We start from the raw sequence: 18,649 nt of genomic DNA on the forward strand, positions 1-18,649 counted from the left end.
TATAGTTCATCACGAAGTTCTACTAACTTGGTGATGGTGACTAGAGAATTCTGTCAATCACTATTTTATCTGGAAGATTAACTCCCACTTGATTCAAGCGATTGTAGTACCCAGACAATCTGAGCACATGCTCACTAGTTGAGCGATTCTCCTCCATCTTTTAGCTATAGAACTTGTTGGAGACTTCATATCTCTCAACTCGGGTATTTGCTTGAAATATTAACTTCAACTCCTGGAACATCTCATATGGTCCATGACGTTCAAAACGTCTTTGAAGTCCCGATTCTAAGCCGTTAAGCATGGTGCACTAAACTATCAAGTAGTCATCATATTGAGCTAGCCAAACGTTCATAACGTTTGCATCTGCTCCTGCAATAGGTCTGTCACCTAGCGGTGCATCAAGGACATAATTTTTCTGTGCAGCAATGAGGATAATCCTCAGATCACGGATCCAATCCGCATCTTTGCTACTAACATTTTTCAACATAATATTTCTCTAGGAACATATCAAAAATAAACAGGGAAGCAACAACGCGAGCTATTGATCTACAACATAATTTGCAAAATACTATCAGGACTAAGTTCATGATAAATTTAAGTTCAATTAATCATATTACTTAAGAACTCCCACTTAGATAGACATGCCTCTAATCCTCTAAGTGATCACGTGATCCATATCAACTAAACCATGTCCGATCATCACGTGAGATGGAGTAGTTTCAACGGTGAACATCACTATGTTGATCATATCTACTATATGATTCACGCTCGACCTTTCGGTCTCCGTGTTCCGAGGCCATATCTGTTATATGCTAGGCTCGTCAAGTTTAACCTGAGTATTCCGCGTGTGCAACTGTTTTGCACCCGTTGTATTTGAACGTAGAGCCTATCACACCCGATCATCACGTGGTGTCTCAGCACGAAGAACTTTCGCAACGGTGCATACTCAGGGAGAACACTTATACTTTGATAATTTAGTGAAGGATCATCTTATAATGCTACCGTCAAACAAAGCAAGATAAGATGCATAAAGGATTAACATCACATGCAATCAATATAAGTGATATGATATGGCCATCATCATCTTGTGCTTGTGATCTCCATCTCCGAAGCACCGTGCTTGTGATCTCCATCTCCGAAGCACCGTCATGATCACCATCGTCACCGGCGCGACACCTTGATCTTCATCGTAGCATCGTTGTCGTCTCGCCAACTTATTGCTTTTACGACTATCGCTACCGCTTAGTGATAAAGTAAAACTATTACATGGCGATTGCATCTCATACAATAAAGCGACAACCATATGGCTCCTGCCAGTTGCCGATAACTCGGTTACAAAACATGATCATCTCATACAACACATTATATCACATCATGTCTTGACCATATCACATCACAACATGCCCTGCAAAAACAAGTTAGACGTCCTCTACTTTGTTGTTGCATATTTTACGTGGCTGCTACGGGCTTAGCAAGAACCGTTCTTACCTACGCATCAAAACCACAACGATAGTTTGTCAAGTTGGTGCTGTTTTAACCTTCGCAAGGACCGGGCGTAGCCACACTCGGTTCAACTAAAGTGAGAGAGACAGACACCCGCCGGTCACCTTTAAGCAACGAGTGCTCGCAACGGTGAAACCAGTCTCGCGTAAGCGTACGCGTAATGTCGGTCCGGGCCGCTTCATCTCACAATACCGCTGAACCAAAGTATGACATGCTGGTAAGCAGTATGACTTATATCGCTCACAACTCACTTGTGTTCTACTCGTGCATAACATCAACGCATAAAACCAGGCTCGGATGCCACTGTTGGGGAACGTAGTAATTTCAAAAAATTTCCTACGCACACGCAAGATCATGGTGATGCATAGCAACGAGAGGGAAGAGTGTTGTCCACGTACCCTCGTAGACCGACAGCGGAAGCGTTATCACAACGCGGTTGATGTAGTCGTACGTCTTCACGATCCGACCGATCAAGTACCGAACGTACGGCACCTCCGAGTTCTACACACGTTCAGCTCGATGACGTCCCTCGAACTCCGATCCAGCCGAGTGTTGAGGGAGAGTTTCGTCAGCACGACGGCGTGGTGACGATGATGATGTTCCACCGACGCAGGGCTTCGCCTAAGCTCCACAACGGTATTATCGAGGTGTAATATGGTGGAGGGGGGCACCGCACACGGCTAAGAGATCTCAAGGATCAATTGTTGTGTCTCTGGGGTGCCCCCTTGCCCCCGTATATAAAGGAGCAAGGGAGGAGGAGGCCGGCCCTAGGAGGGGGCGCACCAAGTGTGGAGTCCTACTAGGACTCCCTAGTCCTAGTAGGATTCCACCTCCCATATGGAATAGGAAAAGAGGAAGGGAAAAAGAGAAGGAAGGAAGGGGGCGCCCCCTTTCCCTAGTCCAATTCGGACCAGACCAAGGGGAGGGGTGCGGCCACCCTTGAGGCCCTTTTCCTTCTTTCCCGTATGGCCCAATAAGGCCCAATACGTATTCCCGTAACTCTCCGGTACTCCGAAAAGTACCCGAATCACTCGGAACCTTTCCGAAGTCCGAATATAGTCGTCCAATATATCGATCTTTACGTCTCGACCATTTCGAGACTCCTCGTCATGTCCCCGATCTCATCCGGGACTCCGAACTCCTTCGTTACATCAACATACATAAACTCATAATAAAACTGTCATCGGTACGTTACTTACCCGAGATTTGATCGTCGGTATCCCAATACCTTGTTCAATGTCGTTACCGGCAAGTCACTTTACTCGTACCGTAATGCATGATCCTGTGACCAAACACTTGGTCACATTGAGCTCATTATGATGATGCATTACCTAGTGGGCCCAGAGATACCTCTCCGTCATACGGAGTGACAAATCCCAGTCTCGATTTGTGCCAACCCAACAGACACTTTCGGAGATACCCGTAGTGCACCTTTATAGTCACTCAGTTACGTTGTGACGTTTGGCACACCCAAAGCACTCCTACGGTATCAATCTCATGGTCTAAGGAAATGATACTTGACATTTGGAAAAGCTCTAGCAAACGAACTACACGATCTTTTGTGCTATGCTTAGGATTGGGTCTTGTCCATCACATCAGTCTCCTAATGATGCGATCCCGTTATCAATGACATCCAATGTCCATAGTCAGGAAACCATGACTATCTGTTGATCAACGAGCTAGTCAACTAGAGGCTCACTAGGGACATATTGTGGTCTATGTATTCACACATGTATTACGATTTCCGGATAACACAATTATAGCATGAACAATAGACAATTATCATGAACAAGGAAATATAATAATAACCATTTTATTATTGCCTCTAGGGCATATTTTGTTGGGGATCGTAGCAGAATTTTAAAATTTTCCTACGCTTAGCAAGATCCATCTATGGAGTATACTAGCAACGAGGGGAAAGGAGTGCATCTACATACCCTTGTAGATCGCGAGCGGAAGCGTTCCAATGAACGAGGTTGATGGAGTCGTACTCGCCGTGATCCACATCACCGATGACCGAGTGCCGAACGGACAGCACCTCCGCGTTCAACACACGTACGGAGCAGCGACGTCTCCTCCTTCTTGATCCAGCAAGGGGAAAGGAGAGGTTGATGGAGATCTAGCAGCACGACGGCGTGGTGGTGGATGTAGCGGGATCTCGGCAGGGCTTCGCCGAGCTTCTGCGAGAGGGAGAGGTGTTGCAGGGGAGGAGGGAGGCGCCAAAGGCTGTAGTACTACTGCCCTCCCTCCCTCCTTTATATAGGCCCCCTGGGAGGGGGGGGGGGCGCCGGCCAAGACCCATCTACATGGGGGGGGGGGGCGGCGGCTAGGGGGAGACTTGCCCCCCAAGGCAAGTGGGGCGCCCCCCTACCCTAGGGTTTCCAACCCTAGGCGCAGTGGGGAGGCCCATGGGGGGTGCCCCAGCCCACTAAGGGCTGGTTCCCTTCCCACTTCAGCCCATGGGGCCCTACGGGATAGGTGGCCCCACCCGGTGGACCCCCGGGACCCTTCCGGTGGTCCCGGTACAATACCGGTGATCCCCGAAACATTCCCGGTGGCCGAAACTTGACTTCCTATATATAATTCTTCACCTCCGGACCATTCCGGAACCTCTCGTGACGTCCGGGATCTCATCTGGGACTCCGAACAACTTTCGGGTTTTCGCATACTCATATCTCTACAACCCTAGCGTCACCGAACCTTAAGTGTGTAGACCCTACGGGTTCGGGAGACATGCAGACATGACCGAGACACCTCTCCGGTCAATAACCAACAGCGGGATCTGGATACCCATGTTGGCTCCCACATGTTCCACGATGATCTCATCGGATGAACCACGATGTTGAGGATTCAATCAATCCCGTATACAATTCCCTTTGTCAATCAGTATGTTACTTGCCCAAGATTCGATCGTCGGTATCCCAATACCTTGTTCAATCTCGTTACCGGTAGGTCTCTTTACTCGTACCGCAATGCATGATCCGTGACTAACGCCTTAAACACATTGTGCTCATTATGATGATGCATTACCGAGTGGGCCCAGAGATACCTCTCCGTCATACGGAGTGACAAATCCCAGTCTCGATCTGTGCCAACCCAATAGACACTTTCGGAGATACCCGTAGTGGACCTTTATAGTCACCCAGTTACGTTGTGACGTTTGGCACACCCAAAGTGCTCCTACGGTATCCGGGAGTTGCACGATCTCATGGTCTAAGGAGAAGATACTTGACATTGGAAAAGCTCTAGCAAACAAACTACACGATCTTTGAGCGATGCTTAGGATTGGGTCTTGTCCATCACATCATTCTCCTAATGATGTGATCCCGTTATCAATGACATCCAATGTCCATAGTCAGGAAACCATGACTATCTGTTGATCAACGAGCTAGTCAACTAGAGGCTTACTAGGGACACGTTGTGGTCTATGTATTCACACATGCATTATGATTTCCGGATAACACAATTATAGCATGAACAATAGACAATTACCATGAACAAAGAAATATAATAATAACCATTTATTATTGCCTCTAGGGCCACCAGAAGCTCGGCGAAGCCCTGCCGGCATCCCGCTACATCCACCACCACGCCGTCGTGCTGCTGGATCTCCATCAACCTCTCCTTTCCCCTTGCTGGATCAAGAAGGAGGAGACGTCGCTGCACCGTACGTGTGTTGAACGCGGAGGTGCCGTCCGTTCGGCACTCGGTCATCGGTGATTTGGATCACGGCGAGTACGACTCCGTCATCCACGTTCGTTGGAACGCTTCCGCTCGCGATCTACAAGGGTATGTAGATGCACTCCTTTCCCCTCGTTGCTAGTATACTCCATAGATGCATCTTCGTGAGCGTAGGAAAATTTTAAAATTATGCTACGATTCCCAACAGCTTACTGCTCCTCCATTCAAAATATACACGTATCCGGTTTGGGACTTCGAGTCATCCAGATCTGTGTCGAAGCTAGCGTCGACGTAACCCTTTACGACGAGCTCTTCGTCACCTCCATAAACGAGAAACATATCCTTAGTCCTCTTCAGGTACTTCAGGATATTCTTGACCGCTGTCCAGTGTTCCATGCCGGGATTACTTTGGTACCTTCCTACCAAACTTACGGCAAGGTTTACATCAGGTCTGGTACACAGCATGGCATACATAATAGACCCTATGGCCGAGGCATAGGGGATGACACTCATCTTTTCTCTATCTTCTGCCGTGGTCGGGCATTGAGCCGTGCTCAATTGCACACCTTGCAATACAGGCAAGAACCCCTTCTTGGACTGATCCATATTGAACTTCTTCAATATCTTGTCAAGGTACGTACTTTGTGAAAGACCAATGAGGCGTCTTGATCTATCTCTATAGATCTTGATGCCTAATATATAAGCAGCTTCTCCAAGGTCCTTCATTGAAAAACACTTATTCAAATAGGCCTTTATACTTTCCAAGAATTCTATATCATTTCCCATCAATAGTATGTCATCCACATATAATATGAGAAATGCTACAGAGCTCCCACTCACTTTCTTGTAAACACAGGCTTCTCCATAAGTCTGTGTAAACCCAAACGCTTTGATCATCTCATCAAAGCGAATGTTCCAACTCCGAGATGCTTGCACCAGCCCATAGATTGAGCGCTGGAGCTTGCATACTTTGTTAGCATTCTTAGGATCGACAAAACCTTCCGGCTGCATCATATACAATTCTTCCTTAAGGAAGCCATTAAGGAATGCCGTTTTGACGTCCATCTGCCATATCTCATAATCATAGTATGCGGCAATTGCTAACATGATTCGGACGGACTTCAGCTTCGCTACGGGTGAGAAAGTCTCATCGTAGTCAACCCCTTGAACTTGTCGATAACCCTTAGCGACAAGTCGAGCCTTATAGATGGTCACATTACCATCCGCGTCTGTCTTCTTCTTAAAGATCCATTTGTTTTCTATGGCTCGCCGATCATCGGGCAAGTCAGTCAAAGTCCATACTTCGTTTTCATACATGGATCCTATCTCGGATTTCATGGCTTCTAGCCATTTGTCGGAATCCGGGCCCGCCATCGCTTCTTCATAGTTCGAAGGTTCACCGTTGTCTAACAACATGATTTCCAGGACAGGGTTGCCGTACCACTCTGGTGCGGAACGTGTCCTTGTGGACCTACGAAGTTCAGCAGTAACTTGATCCGAAGCTTCATGATCATCATCATTAACTTCCTCCCCAGTCGGTGTAGGCACCACAGGAACATCTTCCCGCGCTGCGCTACTTTCCGGTATGGAAGGGGTGACTATCACCTCATCAAGTTCCACTTTCCTCCCACTTACTTCCTTCGAGAGAAACTCTTTCTCCAGAAAGGACCCGTTCTTGGCAACGAAGATCTTGCCTTCGGATCTGAGGTAGAAGGTATACCCAATAGTTTCCTTAGGGTATCCTATGAAGACGCATTTCTCCGACTTGGGTTCGAGCTTTTCAGGTTGAAGTTTCTTGACATAAGCATCGCATCCCCAAACTTTTAGAAACGACAGCTTAGGTTTGTTCCCAAACCATAATTCATACGGTGTCGTCTCAATGGATTTCGACGGAGCCCTATTTAAAGTGAATGCGGCAGTCTCTAAAGCATAGCCCCAAAATGAGAGCGGTAAATCGGTAAGAGACATCATAGATCGCACCATATCCAATAGAGTGCGATTACGACGTTTGGACACACCGTTTCGCTGAGGTGTTCCAGGCAGCGTGAGTTGTGAAACGATTCCACATTTCCTTAAGTGCGCACCAAATTCATGACTTAAATATTCTCCACCATGATCTGATCGTAAGAATTTTATTTTTTTGTCACGTTGATTCTCAACCTCACTCTGAAATTCCTTGAACTTTTCAAAGGTTTCAGACTTGTGTTTCATTAGGTAGACATACCCATATCTACTTAAATCATCAGTGAGAGTGAGAACATAATGATATGCTCCGCGAGCCTCAACACTCATTGGACCGCACACATCGGTATGTATGATTTCCAATAAGTTGGTTGCTCGCTCCATTGTTCCGGAGAATGGAGTCTTGGTCATCTTACCCATGAGGCATGGTTCGCACGTGTCAAATGATTCGAAATCAAGAGACTCCAAAAGTCCATCTGCATGGAGCTTCTTCATGCGCTTGACACCAATGTGACCAAGGCGGCAGTGCCACAAGTATGTGGGACTATCGTTATCAACTTTACATCTTTTGGTATTCACACTATGAATATGTGTAACATCACGTTCGAGATTCATCAAGAATAAACCATTGACCAGCGGGGCATGACCATAAAACATATCTCTCAAATAAATAGAACAACCATTATTCTCGGATTTAAATGAGTAGCCATCTCGAATTAAACGAGATCCAGATACAATGTTCATGCTCAAAGCTGGCACTAAATAACAATTATTGAGGTTTAAAACTAATCCCGTAGGTAGATGCAGAGGTAGCGTGCCGACGGCGATCACATCGACCTTGGAACCATTCCCGACGCGCATCGTCACCTCGTCCTTTGCCAGTCTCCGTTTATTCCGCAGTTCCTGTTTTGAGTTACAAATATGAGCAACCGCACCGGTATCAAATACCCAGGAGCTACTACGAGTACTGGTAAGGTACACATCAATTACATGTATATCACATATACCTTTGGTGTTGCCGGCCTTCTTGTCCGCTAAGTATTTGGGGCAGTTCCGCTTCCAGTGACCACTTCCCTTGCAATAAAAGCACTCAGTCTCAGGCTTGGGTCCATTCTTGGCTTCTTCCCAGTAACTGGCTTACCGGGCGCGGCAACTCCCTTGCCGTCCTTCTTGAAGTTCTTCTTACCCTTGCCCTTCTTGAACTTAGTGGTTTTATTCACCATCAACACTTGATGTTCTTTTCTGATCTCCACCTCCGCTGATTTCAGCATCGAATATACCTCAGGAATGGTCTTTTCCATCCCCTGCATATTGAAGTTCATCACAAAGCTCTTGTAGCTTGGTGGAAGCGACTGAAGGATTCTGTCAATGACCGCGTCATCCGGGAGATTAACTCCCAGCTGAGACAAGCGGTTGTGTAACCCAGACATTCTGAGTATGTGCTCACTAACAGAACTATTCTCCTCCATTTTACAGCTGAAGAACTTGTCGGAGACTTCATATCTCTCGACCCGGGCATGAGCTTGGAAAACCATTTTCAGCTCTTCGAACATCTCATATGCTCCATGTTTCTCAAAACGCTTTTGGAGACCCGGTTCTAAGCTGTAAAGCATGCCGCACTGAACGAGGGAGTAATCATCAGCACGTGATTGCCAAGCGTTCATAACGTCTTGGTTCTCTGGGATTGGTGCTTCACCTAGCGGTGCTTCTAGGACATAATCTTTCTTGGCAGCTATGAGGATGATCCTCAGGTTCCGGACCCAGTCCGTATAGTTGCTGCCATCATCTTTCAGCTTGGTTTTCTCTAGGAACGCGTTGAAGTTGAGGACAACGTGGGCCATTTGATCTACAAGACATATTGTAAAGATTTTAGACTAAGTTCATGATAATTAAGTTCATCTAATCAAATTATCAATGAACTCCCACTCAGATAGACATCCCTCTAGTCATCTAAGTGAAACATGATCCGAGTTAACTAGGCCGTGTCCGATCATCACGTGAGACGGACTAGTCAAGATCGGTGAACATCTCCATGTTGATCGTATCTTCTATACGACTCATGCTCGACCTTTCGGTCCTCCGTGTTCCGAGGCCATGTCTGTACATGCTAGGCTCGTCAAGTCAACCTAAGTGTATTGCGTGTGTTCCGAGGCCATGTCTGTACATGCTAGGCTCGTCAACACCCGTTGTATGCGAACGTTAGAATCTATCACACCCGATCATCACGTGGTGCTTCGAAACAACGAACCTTCGCAACGGTGCACAGTTAGGGGGAACACTTTCTTGAAATTATTATAAGGGATCATCTTACTTACTACCGTCGTTCTAAGCAAATAAGATGCAAAACATGATAAACATCACATGCAATCAAATAGTGACATGATATGGCCAATATCATTTTGCTCCTTTGATCTCCATCTTCGGGGCACCATGATCATCTTCGTCACCGGCATGACACCATGATCTCCATCATCATGATCTCCATCATTGTGTCTTCATGAAGTTGTCACGCCAACGATTACTTCTACTTCTATGGCTAACACGTTTAGCAATAAAGTAAAGTAATTTACATGGCGTTATTCAATGACACGCAGGTCATACAAAATAATAAAGACAACTCCTATGGCTCCTGCCGGTTGTCATACTCATCGACATGCAAGTCGTGATTCCTATTACAAGAATATGATCAATCTCATACATCACATATATCATTCATCACATCTTCTGGCCATATCACATCACATAGCACATGCTGCAAAAACAAGTTAGACGTCCTCTAATTGTTGTTGCAAGTTTTTACGTGGCTTGAATAGGTTTCTAGCAAGAACGTTTCTTACCTACGTAAAACCACAACGTGATGTGCCAATTTCTATTTACCCTTCATAAGGACCCTTTTCATCGAATCCGTTCCGACTAAAGTGGGAGAGACAGACACCCGCTAGCCACCTTATGCAACTAGTGCATGTCAGTCGGTGGAACCTGTCTCACGTAAGCGTACGTGTAAGGTCGGTCCGGGCCGCTTCATCCCACAATACCGCCGAAACAAGATAAGACTAGTAGCGGCAAGAAGAATTGGCAACATCTACGCCCACAACTGCTTTGTGTTCTACTCGTGCATAGTAACTACGCATAGGCCTGGCTCATGATGCCACTGTTGGGGATCGTAGCAGAATTTTAAAATTTTCCTACGCTCACCAAGATCCATCTATGGAGTATACTAGCAACGAAGGGAAAGGAGTGCATCTACATACCCTTGTAGATCGCGAGCGGAAGCGTTCCAATGACCGAGGTTGATGGAGTCGTACTCGCCGTGATCCAAATCACCGATGACCGAGTGCCGAACGGACAGCACCTCCGCGTTCAACACAGGTACGGAGCAGCGACGTCTCCTCCTTCTTGATCCAGCAAGGGGAAAGGAGAGGTTGATGGAGATCCAGCAGCACGACGGCGTGGTGGTGGATGTAGCGGGATCTCGGCAGGGCTTCGCCGAGCTTCTGCGAGAGGGAGAGGTGTTGCAGGGGAGGAGGGAGGCGCCAAAGGCTGTAGTACTACTGCCCTCCCTCCCCCCTTTATATAGGCCCCCTGGGAGGGGCGGGGGGCGCCGGCCAAGACCCATCTACATGGGGGGGGGGGCGGCGGCCAGGGGGGAGACTTGCCCCCCAAGGCAAGTGGGGCGCCCCCCCCACCCTAGGGTTTCCAACCCTAGGCGCAGGGGGGAGGCCCATGGGGGGTGCCCCAGCCCACTAAGGGCTGGTTCCCTTCCCACTTCAGCCCATGGGGCCCTCCGGGATAGGTGGCCCCACCCGGTGGACCCCCGGGACCCTTCCGGTGGTCCCGGTACAATACCGGTGACCCCCGAAACTTTCCCGGTGGCCGAAACTTGACTTCCTATATATAATTCTTCACCTCCGGACCATTCCGGAACTCCTCGTGACGTCCGGGATCTCATCCGGGACTCCGAAACAACTTTCGGGTTTCCGCATACTCATATCTCTACAACCCTAGCGTCACCGAACCTTAAGTGTGTAGACCCTACGGGTTCGGGAGACATGCAGACATGACCGAGACGCCTCTCCGGTCAATAACCAACAGCGGGATCTGGATACCCATGTTGGCTCCCACATGTTCCACGATGATCTCATCGGATGAACCACGATGTCGAGGATTCAATCAATCCCGTATACAATTCCCTTTGTCAATCGGTATGTTACTTGCCCGAGATTCGATCGTCGGTATCCCAATACCTTGTTCAATCTCGTTACCGGCAAGTCTCTTTACTCGTACCGCAATGCATGATCCCGTGACTAACGCCTTAGTCACATTGAGCTCATTATGATGATGCATTACCGAGTGGGCCCAGAGATACCTCTCCGTCATACGGAGTGACAAATCCCAGTCTCGATCCGTGCCAACCCAACAGACACTTTCGGAGATACCCGTAGTGTACCTTTATAGTCACCCAGTTACGTTGTGACGTTTGGCACACCCAAAGTGACTCCTACGGTATCCGGGAGTTGCACGATCTCATGGTCTAAGGAGAAGATACTTGACATTGGAAAAGCTCTAGCAAACGAACTACACGATCTTTGAGCTATGCTTAGGATTGGGTCTTGTCCATCACATCATTCTCCTAATGATGTGATCCCGTTATCAATGACATCCAATGTCCATAGTCAGGAAACCATGACTATCTGTTGATCAACGAGCTAGTCAACTAGAGGCTTACTAGGGACACGTTGTGGTCTATGTATTCACACATGCATTACGATTTCCGGATAACACAATTATAGCATGAACAATAGACAATTACCATGAACAAAGAAATATAATAATAACCATTTATTATTGCCTCTAGGGCATATTTCCAACATATTTCCAACAGTCTCCCACTTGCACTAGAGTCAATAATCTAGTTACATTGTGATGAATCGAACACCCATAGAGTTCTGGTGTTGATCATGTTTTGCTCTAGGGAGAGGTTTAGTCAACGGATCTGCTACATTCAGGTCCATATGTACTTTACAAATATCTATGTCTCCATTTTGAACACTTTCACGAATGGAGTTGAAGCGACGCTTGATATGCCTGGTCTTCCTGTGAAACCTGGGCTCCTTGGCAAGGGCAATAGCTCCAGTGTTGTCACAGAAGAGAGTCATCGGGCCCGACTCATTGGGAATAACTCCTAGGTCGGTAATGAACTCCTTCACCCAGATTGCTTCTTGTGCTGCCTCTGAGGCCGCCATGTATTCCGCTTCACATGTAGATCCCGCCACAACACTTTGCTTGCAACTGCACCAGCTTATTGCCCCACCATTCAAAATATACACGTATCCGGTTTGTGACTTAGAGTCATCCAGATCTGTGTCGAAGCTAGCATCGACGTAACCCTTTACGACGAGCTCTTCGTCACCTCCATAAACGAGAAACATATCCTTAGTCCTCTTCAGGTACTTCAGGATATTCTTGACCGCTGTCCAGTGTTCCATGCCGGGATTACTTTGGTACCTTCCTACCAAACTTACGGCAAGGTTTACATCAGGTCTGATACACAACATGGCATACATAATAGACCCTATGGCCGAGGCATAGGGGATGACACTCATCTTTTCTCTATCTTCTGCCGTGGTCGGGCATTGAGCCGTGCTCAATTGCACACCTTGCAATACAGGCAAGAACCCCTTCTTGGACTGATCCATATTGAACTTCTTCAATATCTTGTCAAGGTACGTACTTTGTGAAAGACCAATGAGGCGTCTTGATCTATCTCTATAGATCTTGATGCCTAATATGTAAGCAGCTTCTCCAAGGTCCTTCATTGAAAAACACTTATTCAAGTAGGCCTTTATACTTTCCAAGAATTCTATATCATTTCCCATCAATAGTATGTCCTCTAGATATAATATGAGAAATGTACAGAGCTCCCACTCACTTTCTTGTAAACACAGGCTTCTCCATAAGTCTGTGTAAACCCAAACGCTTTGATAATCTCATCAAATCGAATGTTCCAACTCCGAGATGCTTGCACCAGCCCATAGATGGAGCGCTGGAGCTTGCATACCTTGTTAGCATTCTTAGGATCGACAAAACCTTCCGGCTACATCATATACAATTCTTCCTTAAGAAAGTCGTTAAGGAATGCCGTTTTGACGTCCATTTGCCATATCTCATAATCATAGAATGCGACAATTGCTAACATGATTCGTACGGACTTCAGCTTCGCTATGGGTGAGAAAGTCTCATCGTAGTCAACCCCTTGAACTTGTCGATAACCCTTAGCGACAAGTCGAGCCTTATAGATGGTCACATTACCATCCGCGTCCGTCTTCTTCTTAAATATCCATTTATTTTCTATGGCTCGCCGATCATCGGGCAAGTCAGTCAAAGTCCATACTTCGTTTTCATACATGGATCCTATCTCGGATTTCATGGCTTCTAGCCATTTATCGGAATCTGGGCCCGCCATCGCTTCTTCATAGTTCGAAGGTTCACCGTTGTCTAACAACATGATTTCCAAGACAGGGTTGCCGTACCACTCTGGCGCGGAACGTGTCCTTGTGGACCTACGAAGTTCAGCAGTAACTTGATCCGAAGTACCTTGATCATCATCATTAGCTTCCTCTCTAGTCAGTGCAGGCATCACAGGAACATCTTCCTGAGCTGCGCCACTTTCCGGTTCAAGAGGTAGTACTTCATCAAGTTCCACTTTCCTCCCACTTACTTCTTTCGAGAGAAATTCTTTCTCCAGAAAGGACCCGTTCTTGGCAACAAAGATCTTGCCTTCGGATCTGAGGTAGAAGGGATACCCAATGGTTTCCTTAGGGTATCCTATGAAGACGCATTTTTGCTACTTGGGTTCGAGCTTTTCAGGTTGAAGTTTCTTGACATAAGCATCGCATCCCCAAACTTTTAGAAACGATAGCTTAGGTTTCTTCCCAAACCATAATTCATATGGTGTCATCTCAACGGATTTCTACGGAGCCCTATTTAAAGTGAATGCGGCAGTCTCTAAAGCATAGCCCCAAAATGAGAGCGGTAGATCGCTAAGAGACATCATAGATCGCACCATATCCAATAGAGTGCGATTACGATGTTCGGACACACCATTTCGCTGAGGTGTTCCAGGCGGCGTGAGTTGTGAAACTATTCCACATTTCCTTAAGTGTGTGCCAAATTCGTGACTCAAATATTCCCCTCCACGATCTGATCGTAAGAACTTTATTTTCCTGTCACGTTGATTCTCAACCTCACTCTGAAATTCCTTGAACTTTTCAAAGGTCTCAGACTTGTGTTTCATTAGGTAGACATACCCATATCTACTCAAGTCATCAGTGAGAGTGAGAACATAATGATAGCCACCGCGAGCCTCAACACTCATTGGACCGCACACATCAGTATGTATGATTTCCAATAAGTTGGTTGCTCGCTCCATTGTTCCGGAGAACGGAGTCTTGGTCATCTTACCCATGAGGCATGGTTCGCACGTGTCAAATGATTCGTAATCAAGAGACTCTAAAAGTCCATCAGCATGGAGCTTCTTCTTGCGCTTGACACCAATGTGACCAAGGCGGCAGTGCCACAAGTATGTGGGACTATCGTTATCAACTTTACATCTTTTGGTATTCACACTATGAATATGTGTAACATCACGTTCGAGATTTATTAAGAATAAACCATTGACCAGCGGGGCATGACCATAAAACATATCTCTCATATAAATAGAACAACCATTATTCTCGGATTTAAATGAGTAGCCATCTCGCATTAAACGAGATCCAGATACAATGTTCATGCTCAAAGCTGGCACTAAATAACAATTATTGAGGTTTAAAACTAATCCCGTAGGTAAATGTAGAGGTAGCGTGCCGACGGCGATCACATCGACCTTGGAACCATTCCCGACGCGCATCGTCACCTCGTCCTTCGCCAGTCTCCGCTTATTCCGCAGCTCCTGCTTTGAGTTACAAATATGAGCAACCGCACCGGTATCAAATACCCAGGAGCTACTACGAGTACTGGTAAGGTACACATCAATTACATGTATATCACATATACCTTTGGTGTTGCCGGCCTTCTTGTCCGCTAAGTATTTGGGGCAGTTCCGCTTCCAGTGACCACTTCCCTTGCAATAAAAGCACTCAGTCTCAGGCTTGGGTCCATTCTTTGGCTTCTTCTCGGCAACTGACTTACCGGGCGCGGCAACTCCCTTGCCGTCCTTCTTGAAGTTCTTCTTACCCTTGCCTTTCTTGAACTTAGTGGTTTTATTCACCATCAACACTTGATGTTCCTTTTTGATATCCACCTCCGCTGATTTCAGCATTGAATATACCTCAGGAATGGTCTTTTCCATCCCCTGCATATTGAAGTTCATCACAAAGCTCTTGAAGCTCGGTGGAAGCGACTGAAGGATTCTGTCAATGACCGCGTCATCCGGGAGATTAACTCCCAGCTGAGACAAGCGGTTGTGTAACCCAGACATTTTGAGTATGTGCTCGCTGACAGAACTATTTTCCTCCATCTTACAACTGAAGAACTTGTCGGAGACTTCATATCTCTCGACCCGGGCATGAGCTTGGAAAACCATTTTCAGCTCTTCGAACATCTCATATGCTCCGTGTTGCTCAAAATGCTTTTGGAGCCCCGGTTCTTAGCTGTAAAGCATGCCGCACTGAACGAGGGAGTAATCATCAGCACGCTGCTGCCAAGCGTTCATAACGTCTTGGTTCTCTGGGATTGGTGCTTCACCTAGCGGTGCTTCTAGGACATAACCTTTCTTGGCAGCTATGAGGATGATCCTCAGGTTCCGGACCCAGTCCGTATAGTTGCTGCCATCATCTTTCAGCTTGGTTTTCTCTAGGAACGCGTTGAAGTTGAGGGCAACGTGGGCCATTTGATCTACAAGACATATTGTAAAGATTTTAGACTAAGTTCATGATAATTAAGTTCATCTAATCAAATTATTCAATGAACTCCCACTCAGATAGACATCGCTCTAGTCATCTAAGTGAAACATGATCCGAGTCAACTAGGCCGTGTTCGATCATCACGTGAGACGGACTAGTCAACATTGGTGAACATCTTCATATTGATCGTATCTTCTATACGACTCATGCTCGACCTTTCGGTCTTCCGTGTTCCGAGGCCATGTCTGTACATGCTAGGCTCGTCTAGTCAACCTAAGTGTATTGCGTGTGTAAATCTGGCTTACACCCGTTGTATTCGAACGTTAGAATCTATCACACCCGATCATCACGTGGTGCTTCGAAACAATGAACCTTCGCAACGGTGCACAGTTAGGGGGAACACTTTCTTGAAATTATTGCGAGGGATCATCTTATTTAAGCTACCATCGTTCTAAGCAAATAAGATGTAAAACATGATAAACATCACATGCAATCAAATAGTGACATGATATGGCCAATATCATTTTGCTCCTTTGATCTCCATCTTCGGGGCGCCATGATCATCTTCGTCACCGGCATGACACCATGATCTCCATCATCATGATCTCCATCATCGTGTCTTCATGAAGTTGTCAGGCCAACGATTACTTCTACTTCTATGGCTAACGTGTTTAGCAATAAAGTAAAGTAATTTACATGGCGTTATTCAATGACACGCAGGTCATACAAAAAAAAGACAACTCCTATGGCTCCTGCCGGTTGTCATACTCATCGACATGCAAGTTGTGATTCCTATTACAAGAACATGATCAATCTTATACATCACATATATTTCATTCATCACATCCTTTTGGCCATATCACATCACAAGGCATATGCTGCAAAAACAAGTTAGACGTCCTCTAATTTGTAGCGACCAGACCTCAAATGGTCTGTGCTGCTGTGCACCAGTGTCATCCCTGGATCAGTAATGCTGACACGCACAGTACAAATGGAGGATTTATAACAGAGTAGCAATCACACACTTATTACATCGAATATCTCCAAAGAGATTAAGTATGATAAACATGGCTTAAGGCCATCTTGAAACGATAACAGCGGAAGACTTGGAAGATAAGTGAGTCCATCAACTCCAGTGGCATCACTGAGTATAAGACCACGACCTAAGGCACCTTACTCGTCTTCTGAAAAGTCTGCAACATGAAACGTTGCAGCCCGAAAACGGGTCAGCACATGGAATATGCTGGCAATGTAACACATAGAGAATAATGAACAATAAGAATGCTATACTACATGCATATATGGCTGGTGGAAAGATCTATGGTTACAATTTTGCGAAAAGCCAATTTTTCCCTACTTCAAAGGAATAAATTTTATTTAACTATCATGGTGGTTGTTAAACATTGAGAAGGTACGTCCAACTCAATCCCAATTAAGTGTCATCAATAACCCAACAAAATTAATTAGAAGTAACATGGTGATGAGATTCAAATGATAATCCAGGTACTAGATACTCAAGTTGTCCATAACCGGGGACACGGCTAATCATGATTAGTTTGTACACTCTGCAGAGGTTTGTGCACTTTTCCCCACAAGACTCGATCGCCTCCGCTTGATTCTCGCACTGCATGATGTTTGAGAAACGGATGACCGAGACACAGTCTTTCAGGAACAATCACTCTTTACTCTGGATGGACCGGTACACCTACTTTCCCCTACATCTGCTAGCCCACCTCTTCAAGAGATCATGTAACCTACTCAACTATGCTAGAGCCCATAATAGCTTGTGGCTGCACACGGAAGTTTCTAGCATGAATAATCTTATGATCCCTTTGAGCCTGGGTGGCGGTCCTTATACAAACGGACAACACTGGGTTCTCCAGGTGCCTCAATCCACCCAGATGTGAGTTTTAGTTGCCACCTTAAGTAAACCATTATTAACAATCTCACATCTGTCATGAATTTCACTCAAACCCAATCCACGTCTACGAGCATAGCATGGCAATATAATAGCAACGTAGAAGTAACTCCCAAGGGTTTGATAAATAAACAGGTAATAGGTACTACCTCAACTACTTCCCAATTCCCACAGTTTAATTAGATCCTAATCAATGCAATGTTTGAGGAAAAGATCTAATGCAATAAAAACTGGGTATGGAAGGTATGATCAAAGTGTTACTTGCCTTGCTGATGATCCGCAAAACCTAGCGATTCGAAGTAACAAGCGGCACACTCCGGGTACTCTATCGCAAACAAACAAGCAGACAATCAGTACTCATCTAATGCACAGGTAAAACTCAAATGAAAGATCCAACCAGAAAGTTCAACTTAAGAACTCTGGTTTGCAAAAAGAATCAACTCGAACGAAGCAACGAAAGTCAAACGGCGAAAGAAACAAGCTTCGTTTACTATTCTGGATCTAGGTCAAATTTTACAGTAGCAAAAACTTGTTTGAGTAGGTTAAACGGAAAGAGAATTTCGAGATGAAACTCTAGGCGCTTGAATCGCCTGATTCCGATAAACGAGCGAAAAGTTAAACAGAAACAAAGATTCGATCAGAAATCGAATCTGAGATAATCGCGGAAAAATCTGACGAAAAAGAA

This window comes from Triticum aestivum, chromosome 6D (assembly GCF_018294505.1).
Source record: "Triticum aestivum cultivar Chinese Spring chromosome 6D, IWGSC CS RefSeq v2.1, whole genome shotgun sequence".
Lineage (NCBI taxonomy): Eukaryota > Viridiplantae > Streptophyta > Magnoliopsida > Poales > Poaceae > Triticum > Triticum aestivum.